A 13,251-nucleotide genomic window follows, 5' to 3' on the forward strand; every position below is an offset into this window, starting at 1 on the left:
CCCTCCCCTGCTCACACATGCATGTGCTCTCTCCCTCAAAATAAATAAACATCTGGGGCGCCTGGGTGGCTCAGTCGGTTAAGCGGCCGACTTCAGCTCAGGTCATGATCTCGCGGTCCGTGAGTTCGAGCCCCGCGTCGGGCTCTGTGCTGACAGCTCAGAGCCTGGAGCCTGTTTCAGATTCTGTGTCTCCCTCTCTCTGACCCTCCCCCGTTCATGCTCTGTCTCTCTCTGTCTCAAAAATAAATAAACATTAAAAAATATTAAAAAATAAATAAATAAACATTTAAAAAATTTTTTAAATGAAGGAAGTAGATATGAAACATTATGCTAATCCCATTATTGCTTCCTAGCAGGGAAGAGAATCTGATGCTTATTAAGGGACTACTATGTGCTTGAGTACTTTAACATACATCCTCTCATCTGATCATAGGGGGCTGTGATTATACCTATGTGTGTTCACACCATGGAACTGGAAGGAATGTTTTTAATAAAAAGGGCTGGTATATATATATATATATATATATATATATATATATATATATATACCAGCCCCTTTTTAAAAACATATATATTTAAATATATATATGTATATATATATATACACATATATATATGTATATATATATATATATATATATGTATATATATATATATTTACATTTTTTTCCTCCTGGAAGCAGAGCCAGATTGTAGTTGCCAATTCCCACAGAATGGGGCAGTTGGAGAAGGGTGAGCAGACTGGATGCCTCTGTCAGTATTACACTGAGTGGAAGGGGGTTGTCTCTGCTGGTCACCAAAGAAACTGGATTCTTTGAGGCCGCACAGGGGGTGCTGAGATTCACAACAGCATCACCTCTCAAAGCCTTGAGAAACTTCTGAGCTAGAAAGGGAGTTCCTGCCATGGCCCTCCACAATTTCACTTCTAAGCATACGGTGCTCTGTCTTGTGAAGACGATGTGCTTTTTCTTCATCTGAAGCCTTGAGAGTTTGTGGTAAATTGCTACCACACAGATAGTTACAACAAGGGGCAAGCCATTTGAATGGGGGAGCCCCTGTACCCCAACGTAATTATGCAATGAGAAAGATACTGGGGCAGCGCCTTTCTTGGCCCCTTTCCACAGGTCCTTCTGAGGATTAAGCTGGTTTCTCAATTGTTAGAGAACTAAGGCAGAGTTGAAATAGGACCTGAGTTTTATAGACATCCTTTTTTTTTTTTTTTTAAGTGACTAAATTTTAGAACGGCTAAAGATATTCAACTTGGCTGCTCTTCCCTTCCTTCCCAAAAATATTAATTGTGCACCTGCTGGGTACCCCTGTGCCCAAGGGAATGCAGAGATGCCTGGGCGTCCACCTGGGTGAGTCCCCAGCAGAGCAGGGCATGGGAGCTGGGCATGAGATTGTTCAAGGCGTCAGAGAAGGAGTCCAGGCAGGCTTGAGCACCGTGGGGTGGGAGTGGCCAGACCCGCCTCTGCTGCATCATCTAAGGTGCTGGGCTCGTTCACTTGAGGTGCACTCAAAGTACTACATTCAGTTTGGGACCGAGGGCCAACCATTCCCAGCGATCAGTTGTGTCCTTGAATGGAAGAGAAAGAAGGATAGACTTTCTCTGAGCAAAGGCTATGGCAGTTACGTTTTTTCAAATACAAGTCCTTTTTACACAAGAACTTCTTAATAAGCTTTGCAGGGCTGCTATCAAAGCATCCTGCCGCTAGAGAAGAGAGAGAAAAGGTAAACAGCCTGCACATTCCAGCCCTGCCTGTGACTTCCATGCGATTGGCCGCTGCTTTCTCACAACACTAATTAAATTTGTAGCCTCCGGGAAAGCATATAGACATCTGAACCAATTATGAATTCAGAATCGCAAGCGAAATCCCTCTGTTTATATCAGTCTAGTTGAATACAAACCAGATCAATTAGCTGTCAGTCTGGCTAACTAATATTTACTCTGCCTCGTCATTTCTGATTAAATATTGGGCAAAATTAGCTGGCGTACCCACGTGTGTAGTGTTATCTTTTCCTCGTGGCGCGCCAGAACGCTTTCCTATGTGAGCGAAGCATTTCTGTGACACCTTGGCGTTTGGAGATGGTGTGATTAGTATTAATAAGAAAAGGACAAGATGAGTTAATATTATTCAGAGACACTGGAATGCAGAGTTGCCATTGGGTTCGAATGACCAAACTGGAAATGAATGTTACAGGGCTCCGGTACAGTCCGATCGAATGCAGATGGTATTTTATTTTAATTAGCTCCAGTCCCTATTGTGTAAGAGCACTTTGATAAGTGATGGAATTTACAGTCAACCCCTACCTCACAAAAGAGCTGCGAGAGTGTACATTTGTTAAAGCAAAGCAAAACACAAGCGGGGAGGGAATATTTAAGAGTTCCTTAGCCACCCGTGCGTGAGCACGCACATGCATTTATTAAGTATCTTTTTGCATGGATCGCATACCAGAATTGTGCTGTTGTTTTCTTTGCATTCTTAATTACCTTCACTTGATGTTTTGGTGGTTTTTTTTGCTTTTGTTTTTGTTTTTGTTTTTTTACCACCCTTGAAAAGGGCCATTTTACTCCAAGTGCTTTGTGGATCAGCCCTCTCCTCGGGAGAACAGCCCAACTGTTCTCCGCATGCAGTATCAGTCACTGGGTTTTTCCAAGGGCTATCATTTAAGCAAACTGAAAGCATTTGTTTTTAACTTGTTCTTGTGCCAAAAGTCTGGAGAAGGGTGGATGTTACAGAAGCATCGGCCAATGGCTGTAAGGGCTCACAAATTTTTTTTAAATTACTTGTTCTGATTTCGTTCCAAGCTGGCTTATAGTTCGGCGTGGCTGCCTACATCTTCCAACCCTTACATTTTAGTGCGATGACTCGGGTACAGCCCTTCCCTTCCCTTCAGTTCTCAGCCAGATTGATGACAGAAATGGAAGGATAAAGATGTTATCAGGAAGGCCCTCAGTGGCTCCTTCCGGGGCGATGGGAACCTTCACTTTGAGGCTTCATTTCAGTGCTTTAAGCTCAGAAGTTGGAAGTGATTTCCATGACCAGAGTAGGCATTCTGTGTTGTCGGATGGGACTTTGCCCCCAGAGTTTAATCAAAGCTCAGGTTTCTTTCCAGCAGTGATGCAACGTTTAAGCAGATCTTTCCATTAACCACAGATGGAATTTTATCTGAGAGTTTTGTGTGCAAGAGCCATTCAAAGTGCAAACAAAAAGTTCCTGGCAAATTCAAGCACATAGACAGCAAATGACCAGATTGATCTCAGGGTTGATGAACTTGTTGTAGACTGGGGGCAGGGGACAGCTGCCACCTAGGGTCTGATGGATTTGCCCATATGGAGACTAGAGAAATCTCCAGCTGTCTCTTCATATTTTCTTTATTTTTTTAAACTATTTTATGTTTCTTTATTTTTGAGACAGAGAGAGAGAGACAGAGTGTGAGTGGGGGAGAGGCAGAGAGAGAGGGAGACACAGAATCTGAAGCAGTCTCCAGGCTTTGATCTGTCAGCCCAGACCCCGACGTGGGGCTTGAACTCATGAACCGCAAGATCATGACCTGACCCGAAGTTGGATGTTTAACCGACTGAGCCACCCAGGCGCCCCTGTCTCTTCACATTTTCTGTACAACCCGACTGGGTCGAGTGGGATGGCCACTATGAATTGGTAAAAAGTTAGAATTTCAAAATATACTTTAAAAGATGGTGCTTTATTACTTCACTAGCACATTCAATGCTTCTGCTTTGATGCCTCATAGACATGTCCAAGTCCACAACCCAGCTGACCATCCCTGACTCTGCTCTGTCCCAGAGAAGAGTGTCATTGGCATCCACAGTGTGAGCAGCAGCTTCCCTCACACCACACTTGTTCTACACCCTGTACAGCTCTGTGCTGCCCTTGTCCTGTGTTGCCCCCTGCACCCCTGCCCTCTCTCATGTGGACCACTGCACTGCCCTCCTTCCTGGCCTGTCGCAGACTTCCTTGCCTCTCACCAGTCTGCTCTCCACTCTCCCAGGAGGTCTTATGAAACACACATATGATGGTACCACTGTCCCTTAGGATGTCCCTCCCAGGACTTTCTTCCTCTGGCCTCCCTGTGGCCCCTGGGCCCCAGCCACACTGGCCTTTACAACCCCTCAGACAGCATGGGCTCTTTCCCCCTATAGAGTCTTTGCACAGGCTGTCTTTCCCCACTGTGTCTCTTCCTCACCCGCTTGTCTCGGCTCATGTGTGCCTGCTGCCAGAAGCTGGCTCAGAGTCCTCTGACTTTACTTGCTCTTCCTATAGTTGTATATTTATATTCTAGACTTGCGAGACTATTCCATTAGAATCTATATTCCTCACTGGATTCCAGGAGCAGAGGCGTCATGTCTGTTTTTCTCACTACTCTTGTCCCAGCTTGACATTTGAGCATAGCCGTGGCAGGGCCAGAGAGGGTCTGGGGGGCCTCCACATCCAGCCTTCATTCCGAGCTGACCGCTGTCACGGGAGATGCGCCATCTTGAAAAGTTTAGTGGTCACATAGATGTAGGAGAAATTGCACCGTCTTCCTCTTTGAAGGAAGGAAAGAAGCCTGTCTAGCTCGGCAGCTATCGGACTTGTTTGACCACGGCCTCCTCCCTTTTGTTCCTGTAACATCTGTTTCCTGGCCATTTTGGAAATAGTGCCAAGATTGCGGGCCTGGGTGGGAGCACACAGGAGCATACGGCAACGTTTGGTGGGAGTGATGAGTGGTTTAGTGTGCTTGGTGACAGGGATGGGGTTGGTGGGAGCTGCAGATGGTTCCCATGGAGGCAGGGAGGCCTGGAGCATGAGGCTGGGGAGACTGTTAAGTTTTCCGGAACCCAAGGAGAGGCGATAGGGAGGTGAGCTGACCTGAGGTGGAGGAGCTTACAGTTAAAAGCATGTAAGCCCATCTCTTGCCAGTGAATTGTAAAGTTCTTGAGGGCCAAGGCCGCATCTTAGTTGTTTTTATTCCCATGCAGGTCCAGCAGACTACCCAGCAAATAGTAGACAGACACTTAGTAAATGTTTATTGAAACATATCTCAATTTGCACAGAGTAGGTTCACATAAGCAAGTTATATCTGTTATCATTTGTTTATCAGCTTCTTTTTATGTAACTACGTTAGATGTGACTTGTGCCCTGCCTTGGTAACATTATGACAAAAATCCTGGGGCATCTGGGTGGCTCAGTCAGCTGAGCGCCCGACTTTGGCTCAGGTCATGATCTCGCAGTCTGTGAGTTCGAGCCCCACATCGGTCTCTGTGCTGACAGCTCAGAGCCTGGAGCCTACTTCGGATTCTGTGTCTCCCTCTCTCTCTGCCCCAACTCCACTCATTCTCTCTCTCTCTCTCTCTCTCTCTCTCTCTCTCTCTCTCTCTCTGTCAAAAATAAATAAACATTAAAAAAATAATAAAAATCCTAAAAAGGGCCCAGATGAGCTAATTAAGCTGCATCCTGTATCACTAAAGCCTACAATGACAAAAGTACAGACAATACTGGCTGGATACCAGGCGTGCTGACCAGTATCTGGTTGGTGAACGCGGGGGACCTAGGCTTTGGCTACCTGCCCCATTGTCCATGAGTAGAGGCAGGTGATGCTCAAGAGGGTCAGGGAGAACAAGGGTAACTCTCTTTCATTTCAACCAAGTAAGAACTAACTTATAAATGAAAGAATAGACCCAATTTTCCAAAGTACTTTCACACCTACTGGTCTCCAATATGGGCAGAATGAGTACCATCATCTCTCACCAATATAAAGCAGTCATCCTTTGGCTCAGGTAGTTCAGCTCAGATGGCAAGAATTGGAGAGATGGTCTACACATTGTTTCAGTTGTGGCTGTAGAATGAGGAAGTGGGGAAGGGCTAGGTTTCCAGGTGCCTCCATGCCACTGGGGGAGGAAGGAGGTAGGTTTCTACGCCAAGTTAGAATACCCTTTATTTTGTTGGTTCATCTTCCTTCTCCTCTCCCTCTTATGCTGCCCTGGCTGCTGGGTTTACAGCTGAGCAACTGCCATAGCAGCTCAGCATCCCCTACCCCGCCCCAAGGTGATACACTCAGGTAGGCTTGGGCATCTCACTGAGACAGGCTATAGTGAGGCTGTCTAATCATTGCTTGCCTGTGGGGCTGGTCCCCTCTGCTCCCTAGGAACATCAGTGCTGCTCTATTTCTCCATTTCTCAAATCCTCACATGGAAAGCCCCGATCCACTTTCTACTCCATGAGCTTAGCTGAGTTTAATGGTTCTTACCCATTTTAGAATCGTAGATCCCTTTTTGAAAAGCTGATGAAACTTCTGGATTCTCTCTCTCTCTCCAGAAGAAGAAAGAAATCATGTGCTCATATCCACACCACTTTGCCAGTAGTTTCTGGGGTTTCCTGGGACCATAGGCTGTCCTTCCATTCTTGAGGGACCCTGGGCCCTGGGGCAAGAAGGCCCACCTTAGCTTCCTGCTGTTGTCGCGTATGCATTAACCATTGCCTATCATGAGAGAGGGGCGACCTTGAAAACCGTAAGGTCACATGCACTTGTCAGGGAGCAGTGTTTTTCTTTCTTTAAATTCTTCACTCAGTGAGTTGGCTTCTTACTTAACTCTTCACCTGGTTGAAAGTTGGCCCAACAAGTGTTGGGACAAGATGTTGAGAGGGGTCCAGTGTTGATGGGAATCAAGATCTAAGCATCATAGACCATTGAGTGCCAAAGGGTCTTTGGAGTGGGCTGAGCCGACCCGTTGACTTTGCAGATTGGAGGCGGAAGCTCGGGCAATCTCCCACAGGGGAAGTGAGTCAGAGACTTATCACCTACTTTACTTCTGCTTCTCCCTGGAAGGAGGTCTTAGGATTTGATGGCACCTGGACCCTCAGGGGTCTGGACTTCTTCCACAGATTTTCCCTGGTCTACATTCAGGGGCTGGCTTACTCAAGGTGAACAGTAGAGGGAATGCCCTGTCCTTCAGCAAACTGTCCTTCCCTTTGATGATGCTAAGGGAGAAAGAGAAAGAAAACAGAGAGCTGGCAAGAATTGGCTCCCACGTGCTGGATAAAACTGTGCATGGAAACCAGAACCTGTATAGAATTAACTTTCAACAAACTGAGCATACAAGGCATGTCAAGGATTTTAGCAGCTTGAGTCAAATGCGTGTTCTTCCCCTTGAGGTAGTGGGGACACGAGAGGGGGTGGGGTCAAGGATCTCTGCATATGGCCTTTGTTGCCTTAGCTCCATCTCACAGCAAAGACTCTGGAGCCCCCTTCTAGGACTTTCCAGCTCCCACCAAGTTCCTTAGACTTCTCAAGCCCTAGAGGGGCCCCTGTGAGCTGTTGAGGGCTTTACAGCAGGACACGGGCACATGGTGGCTTCGGGTGGAATGTGGCTGGGTTTTCATGCTCTCCCTGGTGTCATTGGCTTATGGGAGGAAGCTACAAAATAAGTCCCTTTGCCACTTGTCAAACCTACAGCAGATGTGCTAGGCCAGCTTCTGGTCTGGCAGCATGCCTGTGGCCCCAGGGAAGAGAACATGACCAGGTCTGCCCAAGGCACACCTGCCAAAACGCTTGGCCAATTCACAGCCCAGTAGCACTGATAACCCATGACACCCGCAGGCCATCTAGTGGGATCCTGCTCATTTCTGTTAGCTCTTTATACACATCTTTAAATTTTGTCTTATCTTATCTACAGAATGGCATTCACCAGATGCCTAGTTTTAATTTGACTTCTCCAGAAGAAAGCTGGAGGGGCAGGCCGGCAAAAGGGAGAAGTGCTATTCACATAACCTTGGGAAGATTATGAAGTCTTCTGCATGACTAGAATTCTCTCCCCCAGAGCAAATAACTTTCTATGATAAATATGCTGCATGTTTAGCAAGAAACGTACCAAAAAAAAAAATAGATAAAAAGAAAAGGGTCAGTGTGAAGTTCCACCTTCAAAATGTGACTTTGAAGAAATCAAGACACTCTATACAGGTCTATACAGGTTTGCTAAGAGAGATGATTTGCGTTTGGGCCAGACGTGGCCTTTGGCAAACATTGCTCTGGCTCCAGATCATTTCCCGTTGATCTTCCACAAATGATCAACCAAGGTCATCGGGTGGTCCTTGAGACTCCATCGCATTTTCTCCTCTGAAATATGTTTTTAAAAGTCTACTTGTAGTTATGCTATATTTGTAATCTGTAATGTAGTCACTTAACAGCACTCCTTCGTTCAAGAAAGCATTTAGTGAGCTCCCATTCTGTGCCATGCGTTGCCTGATACACTGAAATACAGGGGTGAGCAAAATCCAGGCCAGTGGGGAGCAGAGGGGCATCAGCCCAACCCCCAGGTATGTCCAATTACAGACTGGCCAGTGTTGGAAGAATGAGGTGCAGGACAAGCCCTTGACCTCTGGCAGATGCACACCTAAGTTTGTATTCAGCCTGCATCCGTTTTTAATCTGCCTTTTCAGTGAGAAAGAGGAGAGTACTTCGGTCCAGCCTATCGTTGCTGAGAAGTACGTGGTACAGGGCATGTATTTGCTAACATGACTGAGGAAATGAGGGCCCCTGAACAGATAATGTCCACATTGTGGGGCAAAGGCGCTAGTAAAGAGACATGCAGGGGAGTCTAGGAGCCCCTCAACAGCCAGCCTGGATGTCAGACAAGGTTTCCAGGGTGCATAATGGTTAAAAGATGAATGCAGGGGTGCCTGGGTGGCTCAGTCCATTAAGTCTCCCACTTCAGCTCAGGTCATGATCTTATGGTTTATGAATTTGAGCCTTGCATTGGGCTCTGCACTGATGGTACAGACCTGCTTGGGATTCTCTCTCTTCCTCTCTTTCTGCCCTGCCTCAAAATTAATACACACACACACACACACACACACACACACACACACACACACGGTGAATACAGGGAAATGGCCCAGCAAAGGCAGGGAGCACACGCCAGTCAGAAGGCATAGAGCTTGTGGCACAGCTCAGCCTTGGACACTTGCTGCTGGATGTGGAAGACCAGGAGAGAGTGACCTGGGCTAGAGTGAGGGTCAGGGGGTCAGATTTGCCTTTCTGCATTGGTCCTGGGGCAGGGACACCCTGACAGTCCTGTGACCACCCAGACACAAGGGGCACTGGCCACGGCCGTAAAAAGAGGGGACAGGACCCTGACACCTCTAGCAGACTGAATGTGAGGCCCTCACATTGGGGCGGATTCCAGTTTTGTTCTGATTTGGAGAATGGGTGCGTTTTCATGCCACTGAGCTAGAAGGGAGAATCAGCAGGCCGAGTGGGGCCTGAGTGGGGAGCAGGCTCACTTTGGGGGCAGCTGGAATGTGAGAGGTGGCAGTGGGGAGAGGTGTTGGGTGCCCTGTGGCTTACCGGGGAAGGAGCAGTCGGGGCCAGAGCTCCAGGTCTGTGTGGGAAGTGGTTCTAGCCAGAGCTGGCCTCAGGGGGTGCACGAGGACAGCTGTTCCAGCGTTTAAAATACTGGTCAAGAGCCTCTGCCTGGAGCATCTCTCCCCGGCCCAGTGCACTCGGCCTCAGCACCCAGCCTCGGCCACTGTGGTCCCTCCTCTGGGGTCCTGTGTGTTCTCGTCACCAGCAGCGAGAGGGGAGGTCTGGCCAAACCTGGGCTCTCAGATCCTCCTTCTGCAGGACAGCCTCATGGATTTTCAAATATTTAAAACTCTCAGCCCTGATTAAGGCCATGATTTAAACCTGTGTTACTCTCTAAGGACAGCCGTAACAGATGATCACAGACCGGGTGGCTTGAAACAATAGAAATTTATCGTCTCACAATCTGGAGTCCAGAAGTCTGAACTCAAGGTATCGACATGGCGGTAGCTCCTCTGAAGGCTCTTGTTGAGAATCGTTTCTTGCCTCTTCCAGCTTCTGGTGGCTCCAGCTGCTCCTGGGCCTGTGGCTGTGTCCCTCCCACCTCTGCCTCTGTCTATATCTTCCCAAGGGCTTGTCCTCTTGTGTCTCTAATCTCCCCTGCCATTTTTTTTAATGTTTATTTTATTTTTTTTGAAAGAGAGAGAGAGAGAGCAGGGAAGGGACAGAGGGAGAGGGAGACAGAGGATCTGAAGCAGGCTCTGCGCTAACAGCAGAGACCCTGATGCAGGGCTCAAACTCACGAACCGTGAGATCATGACCTGAGCTGACTAACTGACTGAGCCACCCAGGCGCCTCTCCCCTGTGTTCTTATATGGGGACATTTGTCATTGGAATTTAGGGCACATCCAAATAATCCAGGGTGATCTCATCTGGAGCTCCTTAACTTTAATTACTTCTGGGTGGACATACCTTTTGAGAGGCCACCATCAACCCACTGGAAAACCTACAGAGGGCGAATTACAAGCAGGTTCTTTCTTGTGTGCAGCATTTCCCCCTTCCTTCAATCCAAAGACCTGAAGATTTGACGATCAGCCTGTTCTCTTCGTAAGGAGGTTGGGCTCAACTCTTACCAGGCATACATAGACACTAAATATATTTTATTGTGCTCCAGGTCCATTCATTTGCAGTCTTACTTGAGTTTAGTTTAGTTCTAGTCTGTGGCCTTGAAAGGTAGATCATGCGTGCTACTGTCTCCTCCCCTGCATCTTTTCCCAAGAGAAAGGCGGAACACCTCCCAGGGAAGTTCTGAGGGATCTGGATAGGTGACAAGTGAAGCTTCAATGTAAATGGACAGCCCAGGTACACTACCAGAGAAATATTATGAAAAATACTTGAAACCCCACAAAGGATCTTAGGTTGCCTTTTCTAATAAAGATAATCATGTGGATAAGGGAAACTAGCCTCAGTCTCCCTCCCAGGCTTGATACTCACTATCATGACCACTTCACTGTTCCACCATATTTGTTCTCGAGATCTGCAGAAGAATCTATTCCGTGAGTGATACCTCCTTAGAGATCCTAAACCATGTATCCCTTTCTCGTGAATCACATCACTCTTCATGGGTAACCCCTTTAGCAAGGACAGGTACAGATACTATTTGAAGGGAGAGCTAATGTTTCAGTCATGTGGTTTGGGTCATCGGCACTCTGACCTTCCTAGACAGGCCATTGGACCCTGGGTTCCAACCTGAGGGCCATCTACAGAACTCTGTATCTGAGCTGGGGGCACAGGGGAGGGTGCTTTGGTCCTGGATGGGACCCAGTGGTACCTATGCATCAGAAACACAGTAAAACTGAATGCAACTTTGTTGAGCAGGCAACTGAATATGCAACCACAGGGAAATCAGGGCAGGTAGACCTGGCAAAAGGCAGGATACAGGAATCCAGGATCCTCTTGTACTTCTCTGTGGTTGGCTGAGAAACGAGGCAGTGATTGGAGCCAAGAGAAAGAAAATGGGAAGCCCAGACCAAGTGACTACTGGCTGAATCAGTCTGTGACAGTAGGGTCACCTGTGATTCCATCTGAATAATTTGTTATATTCAGTTCCATTGGCCTGACAGTGCCTCACTGGCTGTCAAAGACTCATAATGACCTGGCACAGGAGAGAGGGCTGTCCCTGAGACCACGCTAAAGAGAGAGCCCCAAACTGTGCCATGGAACCTGTGCCATCACAGCCTACCCTCAGAACTTGTGTTAACGTTGGGTTATTACCCAGAGTCCAGTCATGATTCGAGCCAGGATGCCCATGCTCTTTCATCCCACTAGGGGCCTATTTTGTGACTTCTGGCGACATGCTTTCCCATGTCACCTGATTTGGGGAAGTCACCCACTCGGGCTTGGAAGAGAGTTCACTTCCTCCTTTGTAACTGCAGGTGGGGCCTGGTGACCATAGAAGTCAGAAGGTGCTGGAGGGTAGTAAGATGGGTGGTGAGTCAGTGGGGCAAGATGGATGGGAACATCCCAGGGAGCTTGGAGCCATCAGTGGGATACATAACACCTTATTCTGTAATGGGATATTTAGTAGATTAGGAAATATTACCTTAGGTATTTTATAAGTCAATATTTCTGGTTCAGGCAGTGATACTTGGGGAAGTTGCAAAATGCCATCAGAGAGTGTTATGAACAAAATATCTTATTGTATAGTTTTCATAGAAGTATCTCTCCATGGGAATTATACATTATCTAGGACTTGGGGTGGGGGTTAGTTTTAGTACCTGGTCTGAAATTGTTTTTGAGAGGCTTGTGGTGTTTCTTTCTTTCTTTTTTTTTTTTTTTAAGTTTATTTGTTTGGAGAGAGAGAGGGAGAGTGCAAGCAGGGGAGGGGCAGAGATATAGAGATAATCCCAAGCAGGCTGTGCACCATCAGCATGGAGCCCCATGTGGGACTCAAACTCACGAACAGTGAGATCATGACCTGAGTGGAAGCCAAGAGTTGGGCACTTAACCAATTGAGGCACCCTGGCACCCCTGTTTGTAGTGTTTCTAAGGAACCTGGTCTACTGGGGTCTCATGTACAGAGCTCATTAGTGGTGGGACAGGCTGTGGTACTTCTTCGTAAGCATTTGGTCCTGTCAACGAAGGCTGCCTTGCAGATCAATCCCCACCCTTAAATATAAGGCTGGGTATGGGACTGTTCCACTTTCCTCCCTCAGGACAGTGTGGGGAAGTCGAGGCCAAGAGAGGTCTGAGGGAAGGTATCTTGCCCCTCTACCCTTGGGTGCTTTTATTCCCTTCAAGAGTTGCCTTGGGTGTGGCTCCCACAGTGGGCTGTGGCAGCCGTGGAGCTGAGCCTGACCATCTTTGCCTGGCCTCCAGGTCACCCTTGGCCTCCACTGCCCCACCCTTGAAGCTCCCAACCCCCCCTTTCCTCCTCTTCTACCTTCCCTGCCCTGTGCCACCATCTGCTACCTCAGAGCCTGCATCACACTCTGGGCTGCTTGATGGGGGGCCCCCAACTAGAACACAAACTCCCAAGAGCAGAGCCCAGGCACCCTCATCCTGCCTGTCTCCACCCCAGCACCAGACTGAGCCCCAGAGGGAGCCATTACTGAATCAGACCATGGCAGCAGGACCAAGAAAATGCTTCACCTCAGGGCATGGGAATTCTTTTCCCCATGATCTTTTAAAAGTTAAAAAAAAAAAAAAAAAAAAACTCTTCCACCTTGAAGAACTCTTAAACACACACACACACACACACACACACACACACACACAAGCACACACACACACACACACACACAGATGTGAGCGCTTTATGTACACCAGTTCATATGCCAGTGCCCACTCATGACAACCCATTATGATGCCCATTGTACAGATGAGCAAACTGAGGCCAGGGAGGTTACCAGACAGCTCTAAGTCATACCACTGGTGAGTATGGGACTGGGT

General features: G+C 47.7%; 1 protein-coding gene across 2 annotated transcripts in view; it reads left to right on the plus strand.

Annotated features, from left to right (window-relative positions):
* PCSK6 (proprotein convertase subtilisin/kexin type 6) overlaps positions 1–13,251 on the plus strand; it is a 193,076-nt gene that overhangs the window by 51,505 nt on the left and 128,320 nt on the right. The gene's annotated exons all lie outside the window — the stretch shown is intronic.

The sequence above is a fragment of the Puma concolor genome, chromosome B3 (genome assembly GCF_028749965.1).
Source record: "Puma concolor isolate L17-30 chromosome B3, mPumCon1.1.hap2, whole genome shotgun sequence".
Classification (NCBI taxonomy): Eukaryota; Metazoa; Chordata; class Mammalia; order Carnivora; family Felidae; genus Puma; species Puma concolor.